A 12,135-nucleotide genomic window follows, 5' to 3' on the forward strand; every position below is an offset into this window, starting at 1 on the left:
GGAGGAGAAAAAGAAGGAGAGGGAATGTAAATCACTCATCGTAAGTAGTCACTGTGGATTCCTCTTGCTTCCAAATCAGTAGAGCAAGAGAAAGCTACTGGGCTGACTGGGGAAATTCCTAATTACCAAGGAGAAATCAGGCTGTTACTATACAACATAGGCAAGGACAACTGTCTGGAATATAGGAAACTCTAGGGTGTGTCGTTCTTGCCATGTATTCCTTGATTAAAGTCAATGCAAAACAGGCACAGCCTAGGACCTCCATGAATAAAATCTGCTTCCGTTTGGTTTGGAACTACGGTCAACTGAAGTTTGGTTTGCAAGTTACAGGCAAATGGAGTATAGGGTGTATAGTAAGAGGAGACTGACATTATGTAGACAGCAGCTACAAGGGACTAATTGCAGTAATAGGATTGCTAATGTCATATATACCTTACTTTTATTTTACTATGAATATGTTTGTGTGTGTATAGATGTAACATATATATGTGTATAAATACTTTTGTCTTCTACCTTTGTTGCCCCCTATTATCTTATATGAAATTTTCTGATAGTTTATTGAAAACGCATGTGCTTAAATTACAGAATACCATGAGAAGCAAATGCTTCACAACTAAAAGTAAACCGACCACGACTGGACAGTGGTTAAGATGTGGATTGATGAAATACATGCATACATACATGGTGTAGTAACTCCTGGTACATGGAAATAAGTTTGGCAATTACATACACTTAACATATGACCCACCAGTCCCACTCCTAGATATTGATCCTATAGAAATAAGAATATACACTAACAAAAACAAAATTTCATATGAATGCTTATTCGTGTGCTAATATTCCTAATCAGCCATGACTAGAACAAGTCAAATGTTCCTCAGTAAGTCAATGCATAGATGCATAAGTCAATGGATAGCTACGTCACTCAATGTTTAGATACTAAGTCAGTGGATAGATACATAAAGCCAATGATTACTCAAGTAATAAAAAGGAATGGGTTACACTGACGCACTCAGCAACATGAATGGACCTCATGTTTTATTACTATTTGAAAGATGTATGAATAACAGTGCCACTACTGCCTTTTCCATTTATATTACTGACATAAATGCAAAACTCCCTAAATGAAGCACAACTAAGTGGTAGCCCAGGACCAGAGTTGGCAAAGCAGCAGCAGCGTAAGGAAACACAAGAAGAGGAGATTCATTGTTCTCTATCCTGGCCATGTTGATGGCTCCATAAGGTTGTCAAAATCACAGAAGTCCTCAACCAGTAAAAACTGAATTTTAATGCATGCACACAGTAGAGTATCCATTAAAAGGATATTAATCAACGTTGTGTGTAAGAGAACTCTGCTGAGAGAACGAATGGGACTCACATAGTTGTAGGAGCTTGATGCCTTGGTGGAGTTTTTAGCTTCTACCTGTCAAGACACCAGTAATATCTTATTAAGGGTCATGCCAGCGAAGATGGAGAAAATAGAAGGGTTTGAGAAAATTATATTACAAACTTGGCTTAAAGTGAGAAATAAGACACAATACTACATCTTTTACTTGAGTGTGTATTGATTACTTGGAGGTCAGTTGTCTGGTGAAACTTAGACGCAAGGAAGACCGTACAGGGCAGTAGCTCAGCATGGAGTGAAGTAAGATTTACAGTGTGCCTATGTGTGGGCAGAATGACTAAACTCCAATACTGGGTTCTGTCCAAGACCTGGTGCTGAAGTGACATCAGACACAATCATTTTATGACTGGCATTTCTAGGAATCCAAAGTAGGTTATTAAAAATGCAAAGTCTGTCTTCTCCATTCAAACTATTCCTCCTGGAGATGTTTCCAGTTTGGGACCTGGAGCCTTTGCACTTTAATTTGCTGTCTGCACCAAGGTGCAAAACCGATGACTGGAGTCAGAATAACAAGGGTAATTACTTAGCTCCCTAGAGTGCTTGGATCTCTCTTTAGCTCATGCCAGTTAGCAAATCCACTGAGAGCACCCTCTTCAGCTTAGGGGAAAATTAAAAAGCAGAGAGTAGGACAGATGTTCTCAGCAGTCCCTGAAAGCCTTTTTTTTAATGGTAGGGCTATGGTAGTCTTTTTTTGATTTTACAGCTCAAAGGCAGTAAAGAAAAAAAAAAGCCTGTCTCTTGTCATATAATATTTCTCAATAGGCTTAATTATATTTATGGTTGCTAACACTTAATATGAATAGTTGGAATTTTATTCTCATTAGTACCAGAAAGGTGATTGGAGGCCTGACCTGCAGAGTTACATCATTCCTTTCCATTTCTCACAGCAAAGCAGAAACAAGCCAGGGAAGCAAGGGAGCTCTTAAAGCCTCAGACAACACCTCTTCTCAGGGTGGTTGGAGATCTTTTTATTACTTTGCATGTATACATCTGGTTTTCAAAAGCATACATTCTTTAAGAAGTATATGTCTGCTTCTAGTTTCTTCCCTGTCCTTGACACCGTACTGGGTTTACATTCAAAATTCAAAAGGTGCCAACTGATTATGCTGCATGATAGTGAATTTTATGTTTCCCACCTATGCTTCACTCAAGTAAATATTTTAGCATCTTTCTTCTCCATGCCGTCTGCTTCTATCATATGTGCCTCTCACCTCAACCCCCCACACTATTTTGAGTCTCTACTTTCCCTTAGGTTTTGAAAGAATGGGGATTCCTATTAGGATAGTTAGGAAGTTAGAGGCAGGTAGACCTCTGAGTTCAAGACCAGCTTGGCTTACATAGCAAGTTTCATGCCAGCCAAGGTTACCAAATCAGACCTTGCCTCCAAAAACCAGATAGATAGATAGATAGATAGATAGATAGATAGATAGATAGATAGATAGATAGATAGATAGATAGATAAATGGATGATGGGTGGGTGGATGGATGGATGGATGGATGGATGGATGGATGGATGGATGGACAGATGTTAGAAGTGGGTAACCTTTCTTATGGCAAGTGTTTCCAAATGTATCTGACACCCACAAGAGCCTGAGACTCTGATTGAGGCTGACTATAAGGAACTGGTAGTTTTTTTTACCCTTTCCTTTCAAATGTACTGTTCTCTGTGAGTGACTAGAAGGAGACGAGGCCTAGAGGAATCGAATCACATTCACATAGGCTACATGGAGGGAGAAGAGGTACATGAGAAAGACTGGAGTGACATCTGTTCCCTAGCCAGACCCTGGCTGAATCCCAGGGAGATGAATAGTTACATCCATATTAGTTTAGTAAGCTCATCATGAAACAGATTCGTCAGTAACCTAATGAGTCATGCAACATGAACAGAGATGCTCTATGCTCAAGATCACTAAGATATAGATCTTCCTGAACATCACTTCCTGGGTACCTAGTGCTCCAAAGATTCCACCAGCCAAAGGCTTGTCCGTGTATGGCTCTAGGCTCTCTGTTTTGTGGGGAAAAACGAGACTCTATGTTTGAGTATATGATTAGTCACATCAAGACTTGAGGGTGTGGCAAGGTATCTCAGGCAAGTAAGACTGAGCAAAGGCTAATGGGAGACTCAAGCACTTCACAATGAACGCAACTTAATGTTGCAAAGAGGAGTCATGGGTAGAATGTGAAAAATGACTAGGTCTTGCTTCCTATGTCTAAAAGCTGGGGTCCTACCCTGAAACACATGTATTGGTGACTCCAGCCCAGTGATCGTGGCTGCCTGGAGGGCCAAGTGCATAAGCAGAATGGAACACACTATCAAAGTATATTAATTAATGCAACTCAGCCTGTTTTCCAGGATTTTGAAACTATGCGTAATGCTCATAGCATGAAATGTGTCTACTGTTTCTGCCAATGTCATCCAGCAGAGCTGATACATGATGTAAGCCAACAACATGGTCCTCACTGGTTGCTTGACAAAGACTGGTTCAAGGTTCAGCTGACCTCCCACCTCAGTACATCCCCCCAACTTAATGGGTCTCTCAAAAACTGCTTTGAAGTTCATCTCCCAGTTAACAAATCACCCTCTTCACAACCACAGCGCATTCTAATTCAGGCCACAGAATTCTGCTCCCTGTTTAAATGGTTTTCTTTGGATCATCTTGACACTTAAAGTCACGGGAAGATTTCCACTTGGATACATTGTAAACACTAGCTAAGTTTGAAAAGGGAAACATTCCTCATCACCATTTCTTATTCCCTTCCCACTTCCAAAGATCATCCCTTCCTTCCCAAATCCTCCCACTTCTCCTTCAACGTTATTTTTTTTCTTGATGACCCAATGACTTTTATCAGGGTAACTTACAAGAACATACAAGAGAGGTTGTTTACATGTGCATGAGTGACTTACCAATTAAAATGTCTGCCCCTCCCCTAGCAACCATCAACCGCCCATAGATGCTCAGTGACATGTGGGTTCATGAGAGTCCCTGGTCTCTTCATGACAGGAAACTGATGGGCACAACCTTACAAAAGTCTTGGAAAGATAATGACAGCTGCTGTTAACTCGAGAGTGCAGTCAATGGTCATGTCGTCCCTAGAAGGTAGCATTCCAGAAATCTACACCCCATCCTTTACTTCTTACATCCTTTTTGCCCACTTTCCAAAACGTTTTATGAGTCTTGGGAGGTGGAGGGAGGCAGTTGGCATCAATGTATCACTGTGTCTGGGAGTCAAACAGTTGGATATTCTTGGGACTTTTCCAGTTATGAATCTCTGCAGCTAATGCTACCCACAGCTAAAGGAGCTGCTCTGACAGCAGTCGGCTGAGGCACTAACCTTGTCAGATGAACATGATTGTTTAGAGGAAATCTGATGAAACATCATGGATCTTTCAGATTTTTTTCTATCACCTGGATGTTCTTATCCTTCCAGCCGACTGCCAGAGTCCTCTCTGTGGCCTCTATCTTCATTTTGTATCCTGAGATCGGGACACTGTCACAACATTTTTGGCTTTTGGCCAAAGACTTTTTTCCCACAGCCTTAAGCCAGCTGTCACAGTCCAAGCATCAAGTGTTCACATGAAAGAGAAACGGGGAACAAGGAAAAAGTGTTTGCTTCCAAGATCAGCAAAGAGGACTCCACCCTCAAGAGGCCACAAAATGGTTTGAATTACTGTTCCTGGACTAAAAGTGAGTCAAATGACAATTTGTCAGTGCAAAACATGAGCAAGCTAGTATCTAATAAAAAAATAAATGGGATTGCCACTTATTTAACATTTAAATAATCAGTCTGCAACCTCTTCTCCAACTGGACATAGATACTCCAAATAAAATCAAACCACTCTCATCTAGGAAAAGGTCAGGAATGGCTTTGGAGTAGGTCATAAAGAGTCTCTAACACATTTTGAATTGAGGATGGTATTGGTAGGTTTAATTGATTTGGAATAGATAACTAGAGATACAGGAAGATGAATGCATTTGCATAATGCAATAGGGATAACTCATTTTAGACACACCAAGTTTCCAATGCCTGTGGTTCAGCCTAAGATTGATGTGTTGGAGGAGAAGACATGGAGTGTAGGAGCAGGTCTTGTGAGGAAACTGAGAGAGACTTGAGAGCCACCAGAAGAACGATGGCACCTGAGTGGGCCTAATGGTGACAACTCTGGAAAAGCGTAAGCAGAAAGGAGAGGAACAAGTGTGGAGTCATGGACTTTTGAACACAAGAGGAATTCAGACCCTGAATGCCAGCCCAAATAGGAGAGTGAAACAGAGACAAGCTCTAAACAGGTAAGATTAACATTGTAGAAATCTAGAAAGAATAAAAAGTCAGGACTGATAAATACCATAGAAAAATCAAATGATGTTAAAGACAAAGATAACAAAAATATGATCTGGACAGCAGAATATTAATTTTTGGTCAAAATGGGGTAGGTTGATACGTGAATGAGAGACAAAGAAAAGGAAGAAAGTAGCAAATTAGAACATAGCACACACAGACACGCAGAGGGAGGGGAGAGAAGGATATTGAAAAACTGCATGTATTCATCATTGCAATTTGAGGCATCTTCCAAAGGCTGAAGGTAACAGACATTTACGTCACTATAATGCTTTCTGTGTCCTTTTTTCTACTTTTCTTTTAGTTCATCTGGGACATCTAATCTATTACTGGACATACGTACATTTAGTATTAATTTTCAACCTCACAACTGATACCCAACCCTTACTAACTTTGTGATTAACTTGGGAGGTTCACCATAAATGATACAAAGAAAATGGACTCTACTCTCTACTCAAATCTGGCTCAAACCCACATACTGCACCAATGAGACATCTAAGAAGCCATGTGATGAATGAAACTGCACCTTCTTTTATCAATTATAACTTCAATTTCTTGACAATAATTTATCCACTTTCCTGTAGGCTGTGAGAGGAAATATTAAGTAGAAGTGGTATGAACAGGAATTCTATCAAGAGAAAAGAGGAGTGGAAGTAACCCCTGCTCCTTACTCTTAAGTACTGAAGTTATTAATTAACACGTTGGAATGGTTTAAATAAGATTTCCCCTATAGGCTTGGATATTTAAATATTTGGTCCCAAGTTAGTGGAACTGTTTGGGAAGGTTGTGGGAGGTGCATCCTTACTGGAGGAAGTCCATCACGGGGGGTTGGGCTGTAGACTTCACTGCTCCACCCCACTCACAATTTATGGTCTGCTCTTGTATGCAGTTTATCATGTGACCTCTCAGCTTCCTGTTCTGGATGCTTGCTGCCATGCCTCCCAGCCGTTGTGGGCCCTCCCCTCTAATACTCTTAGACAAGATAAACGCTGTCTTCTATAAATTGCTTTGGCTATGGTGTTCCTATCATAGCACCAGAGAAGTAATGGATGCACAGGTATTAAACAGAGAACCTGCCTGTCAAAGGGCTTTGTGTAAAGGACTGCCACGAAGTAGGGTCAATACTATAAATCAATCATTCGGGAACTGTACCGGTCATGCTATGTTCATTGTTGAGAGTGTCAGAATAATATCATCTGTGATCACAGCAATATGTTAATCATGCCAACTGAAGAAATGTGTGGGAAATAAAGTGCTCTAATCATTCACTTGAATTCAACCATTCATCTTTTAAATAGCTCACAAGTACAATGTAGGAAAATTCTTCATTGAAATAGAAAAAATAATTTATCACAAAAAATATAAAAGAAAAACGATGGTGATCTGAAACACACACACACACACACACACACACTTTCCAAGGCTGATCTACTTTCTCTTTTCTCCTAGAGAAGAAACAAACATTGACAGCAGCTAATGCCAGGTCTTTGTAGCTCGTGTGAGGGAGACAAGTTTTATAAGGAAACTGCTCATGTTTTCCTCTGATGCAACTTTTCCACTCAGATGTTTTAAGACAGCTTCAGTCTCTATGGACTGACAAACTATATACAAAGCCTTATTTTTAAAATAAGACTCTCTTAGTACAAAATCAAAGCAGTCTGATAATAAAACCATCAGCCCATAATGGAGCCAGCTCTGCCAGCTGCTCAAGTCTGGAGCCTGGAACACTTGAGAGGACTCATGGTTTCACCCAGGGATGCCAAACTCTACTTTCAGACACAAACTCTGAGGACATCTGTGGTGTGTGTGTGTGTGTGTGTGTGTGTGTGTGTGTATGTGTGTATCTGTGTGCGTATATGAGTATACGTAAGTCTTATGTGTGTGTATATGTATGTTAGTGAATGTGTATGAAAGTGTGTGTGAATGTGTGTAGGAGTGAATTTTGCGTGTGTGAGTGTACGCATGTATCCATGTGAGTGTGTATGTGTATGTTAGTGAGAGTATATATGTATGAATGTATGTGGATGCATGGTGTGAATGTATATGTATGAATGTACATGTGTATACGGGTAAGTGTATATGTGTATCTGTGAGTGTGTATATTCATGTGTGTATGTGTGTGAATATGCATGTGTGTGTGTATATGTTTTCAGACAAAGTCTCCTATGTAACCCCAGCTAATTTTTAACTTACTTTGTAGCCAACCCTGACCTCAAACTCATGATTTTCCATCCCCAGCCTTAAACTAATGGGATTTCAATATACCTGTTTGATGCTATCAAGAAAATGAGACATTTCACTATTTTTCCCTACTATTTAACACCCACAATTGTAAAAAATATCATAAGTGTTAAATAAACAATGACATAATCATCAACAGAAGTTTTAAATAAGTTTTTTTAAACTTATTAAGAAGTCACATGTTATTGTTCCAACCTCCATGGTCAGCAGGCACATGTGTACACACGAAAAACACCATACGCATAAAATAAAACAGTCTAAAAAATTTAACCAAACAATAAATAATAAGCACTCAAAGGAAAAAAACAGGAAATTGGGGTTTTATAACTAGTAGCAGACTTCTAATCATAGCAACTACTTCTGAACTGTTACCATCAAATTGAGACTTTGTACCACACCATGTTATGAGAACTAGGAGGCCTACATTCCCCTTCCAGGGAAGCAAGGAGGAGAGTATTTAACAAGGAATATGGCAACAGTGACATTTGAAGATTAAAAATAATTATGTATTATTTTCGTGTGTGTGGGTATTTCGTCTACATGTGTGACTGTGTCCCACATGGAGGACAGAAGAGAATGCTGTATCCCCTGGTTCCGGTGTTACAGAAGGTTGCGCATCACCATATAGACGCTGGGAATCAAACCTGGGTCCTTTGCAACAGTAGGCAGTGCTTTTAACTGCTGAAAGATCTCTCCAATGCCTGAAGATGGTTTTCATAAAAACTCATACAGCAGAAATGGAGAATGCTAATGAGATCATGCTATGTACACTGTGTGTTGGGGCCCCACAGGTCTGTGGTATATAGTCTGATGCTATAGTCCTGATGGTAAAGGCACGCTGAGGTAAGGGCACGCTGAGGTTGGGATTTTGGCCAAGAGCACAAAGTGTGTCAATGAAAGCAGCATTCTCATCACGCTGTCTGAGTCTACAGTCATATGGGCACTTAGGCAGCAAACCCAAGAAACAAGAGAGGCCATGCCTTAGGAACTGAGCCAAGGGCTTACACTCTAAGACCAATAACCTGTTGATTTTTGTTGTAGAAACAAAGATAACAATTAGGAGGATATAGGGATTTAAAGAGACAGTTATCACCATGTGTGAATTCAGAAATTTCTTCCCCTTCCCCTTTCCCAGAGGAAAACAAGGACAATAGAATGGATTCCTACAAGATACACTAGGAAGAACAACAATATCAACCAACCAGATGCCCCAGATCTCCCAGGGACTAAACCACCAACCAAAGAGTACACATGGAGAGAACCATGGCTCCAGCTGCATATGTAGCAGAGGATGGCCTTGTCAGGCATCAATGGGAGGAGAGGTCCTTGGTCCTGTGAAGGCTTGATGCCCCAATGTAGGGGAATGCCAAGGTAGGGAAGCTAGAGGAAGTGGATAGATGGGTGGGAAGAACAACAATAGCAGCCAACCAGATGCCCCAGAGCTCCCAGGGATTAAACCACCAACCAAAGAGTACACATGGAGAGACCCATGACTTCAGCCACACATGTAGCAGAGGATGGCCTTGTCAGGCATCAATGGGAGGAGAGGTCCTTGGTCCTGTGAAGGCTCAATGCCCCAGTGTAGGGAAATGCCAGGGCAGGGAGGTGGGAGAGAGTGGATGAGCATGTTTCTGGAGGGGAAACTGGGAAAGTGGATAACATTTGAAATGTAAATAAAGAAAATATCCAATAAAAAGGTTGGGACCTCATCAAACTGAAAGCCTTCTGAATGGCAAAGGATTAGGTGGCAGGCTACTGAATGGGAAAAGATTTTTACCAACTACACATCTGATAGATAGTTTTATTTTGTATTTTTATGGGATTTCTTTGCGTGTGACTATGTATACTTTTGTGTCTGCATGTTTCTCGTACCTTTGACATTTTTTCAATTTTTATATTCCTGTTCTAGTTCATTTTTATTTTATTTTATTTTATCTTATCTTATCTAAGTTTACTTTTTTAGTTGCTTGTTTGTTTTCCAATGAGAAAGAGAAAGAATGGGCAAGGATTTGGGTAGATGGGGAGGATCTGGAAGGAGTTGGAGAAGGGGAAATCATGATCAGAATATATTGTATGAAAAAATCTATTTTCAATAATAAAATATCAACTGAAAAAATACACTATCTGAGAGTTGTCCTCTCCATGGCATTTGAACACCACCCAGAGAATGTAATGTGGGAGCTGTTAGCATCCCAACAGTAGAGAGTTTTGATTAGAAATTGACGTCAGGGAAAGGTTGATAGAAAATCCTGGAAACAAAAAGAAAGACTAAACTAGACGACCACCAAGTCTGCAGTCCAAACTTAGGCAGCAGGAAGAGACTATTAATGATTAGCATGAGTCAACAGATACAAAGTCTGTCATTAGATCACTAACAAGCCCTTCTGGTTGTACTCTGGAGTGCAACTGCCTGCTGAGATTAGGTGAGATCTGCCCTGGAACTTGGCCTTCCTAATGAATTCAAGAGGGTGAGGGTCTGCTAAAAGTGAATGTGCACAAAATGTTTGGGTCCTATTTAAAGAGATAAGATTCTAACGGCCCTTGTCCCTTTAAACGTAAAATGGCTCCAGAGCCAGTGGGTCACGGTTTCTGAGTTTTACTGGAGCTCCTACATAAAAGAAACGACACAATACATGTGGACATAATCAGAAGGAGGCTGGTAGAGGCCGAAAGGGGATGAAATCCATGTGAAACAAGCTTGAGAAAACAAAAGCACTTGGGAGGACCCAAACACAGAAAGCTAACCCCGCAGCTTAAGTCTCCAGGACTCTGAGGTTGCCTCTGCAGTGAATTTTCTTGGGAGAATGGATGCCCAAGTAAGACCTGTGAGACTCATCATCAAGGACCTGTGTTTATACAAACTTATAAACAGCCACGCCGGCTTTTGCACGGGAGGGAACATCATTCAGAGAATGAAAGCTTGTTTAGAATGCAAAATAGCTCTGTGCTCCTGGTCGCCCCTCCTTACCCACCCCCCAACAGAGAGCAGCAGGAACTTGGGGGTGCCTCTCCCTCTTTACTCCGCCTGGGGGAGGGGAGGTGTCTGGCATCTGCTCTCATTTCTAAAGACTTCCTTCTTCAGTAGGTCTGGTATCCAACATCTCCAAGTCAGACGATGCAATTTACTTCACCCTCCATCCAGTGGATAACTTGGGCTGGAAACAATATCTGTGTCAGCAAGCTTCATGTGCTTCTAATTAGCCTGGAGAAGAGCTGTGCTTAGATCAAATGCCCAGTCCTCATCCAGTAGCTATGATTGGGGTCATGGGGTCATAGCGAGTAGAATCCAGTAACCCATGGAACTGAGAACGTGCAGCCTCCTAATGTCCTCTGTGGCTGCTCCTTGTGTTCTTTCTCAAGCTCATGTCCTTCTGACCAGGCATTAAATTCAAAGTTTCCTTGAGGCTAAGGGCCCGTCCTGTGCTTTTTTTCCAAAACCTTCTTCCTCTTTATGATCTCTGCCATGTCTATTACAGCAGTTCCTGGGTGTGGTTTTTACAGGCACGGACTAACGGTTTTCAAACATAATACCTCTTGCATAGGCCTCTCCTTTGGAACCCGGGTCTGATTCTCATTGCCAACTTGACATTTATGTCTCAGAGGCATCTTGGATGTTCTATACTTAACATACTGTTCTACCTCACTCCTGCCTGTTTCCTAGGACATGTCTCCTTGGTGAATAACATTTTGTGGCCATTCAGTTGCAAGAGCCATAAACTTATGAAGTCATCATCAATAAACCCTCTACTTCCACTCCACTTTCAAACTAGCATCTTGCGGTGTCCATCTCATTTTCTCAGCATATTTTTCCTACTCTCGAAGCTACGACCCTATTTCGCACTCCAATCATTACTTTCCCAGTGCACTGCAGCTGTCCACACACTACCCCTTGCCTAGTTTGGCTTCTTCTCAATCCATTCCCAACGCTACAACAACAGTGTAAATGTCTGCTCTCATGGCACCTTTCCCTTAAAAACCCTCCAAGTTCCTCCTAAAACCGAGAAAGCACCTTTCATGTGACCCCCACATGCCAAACCCAGCACTGTCCAGCTTACCTTTACTTGCATGGTGTGCTTTGTTCTAGCTACATTGGCCTCCTTTCAAAGCCTTGAGTATGCAAGATTCTCTTTTGCTACAACTTTTTTTTCCATGAG

Source organism: Rattus norvegicus, chromosome 1, assembly GCF_021556685.1.
Source record: "Rattus norvegicus strain SHRSP/BbbUtx chromosome 1, alternate assembly SHRSP_T2T, whole genome shotgun sequence".
Classification (NCBI taxonomy): Eukaryota; Metazoa; Chordata; class Mammalia; order Rodentia; family Muridae; genus Rattus; species Rattus norvegicus.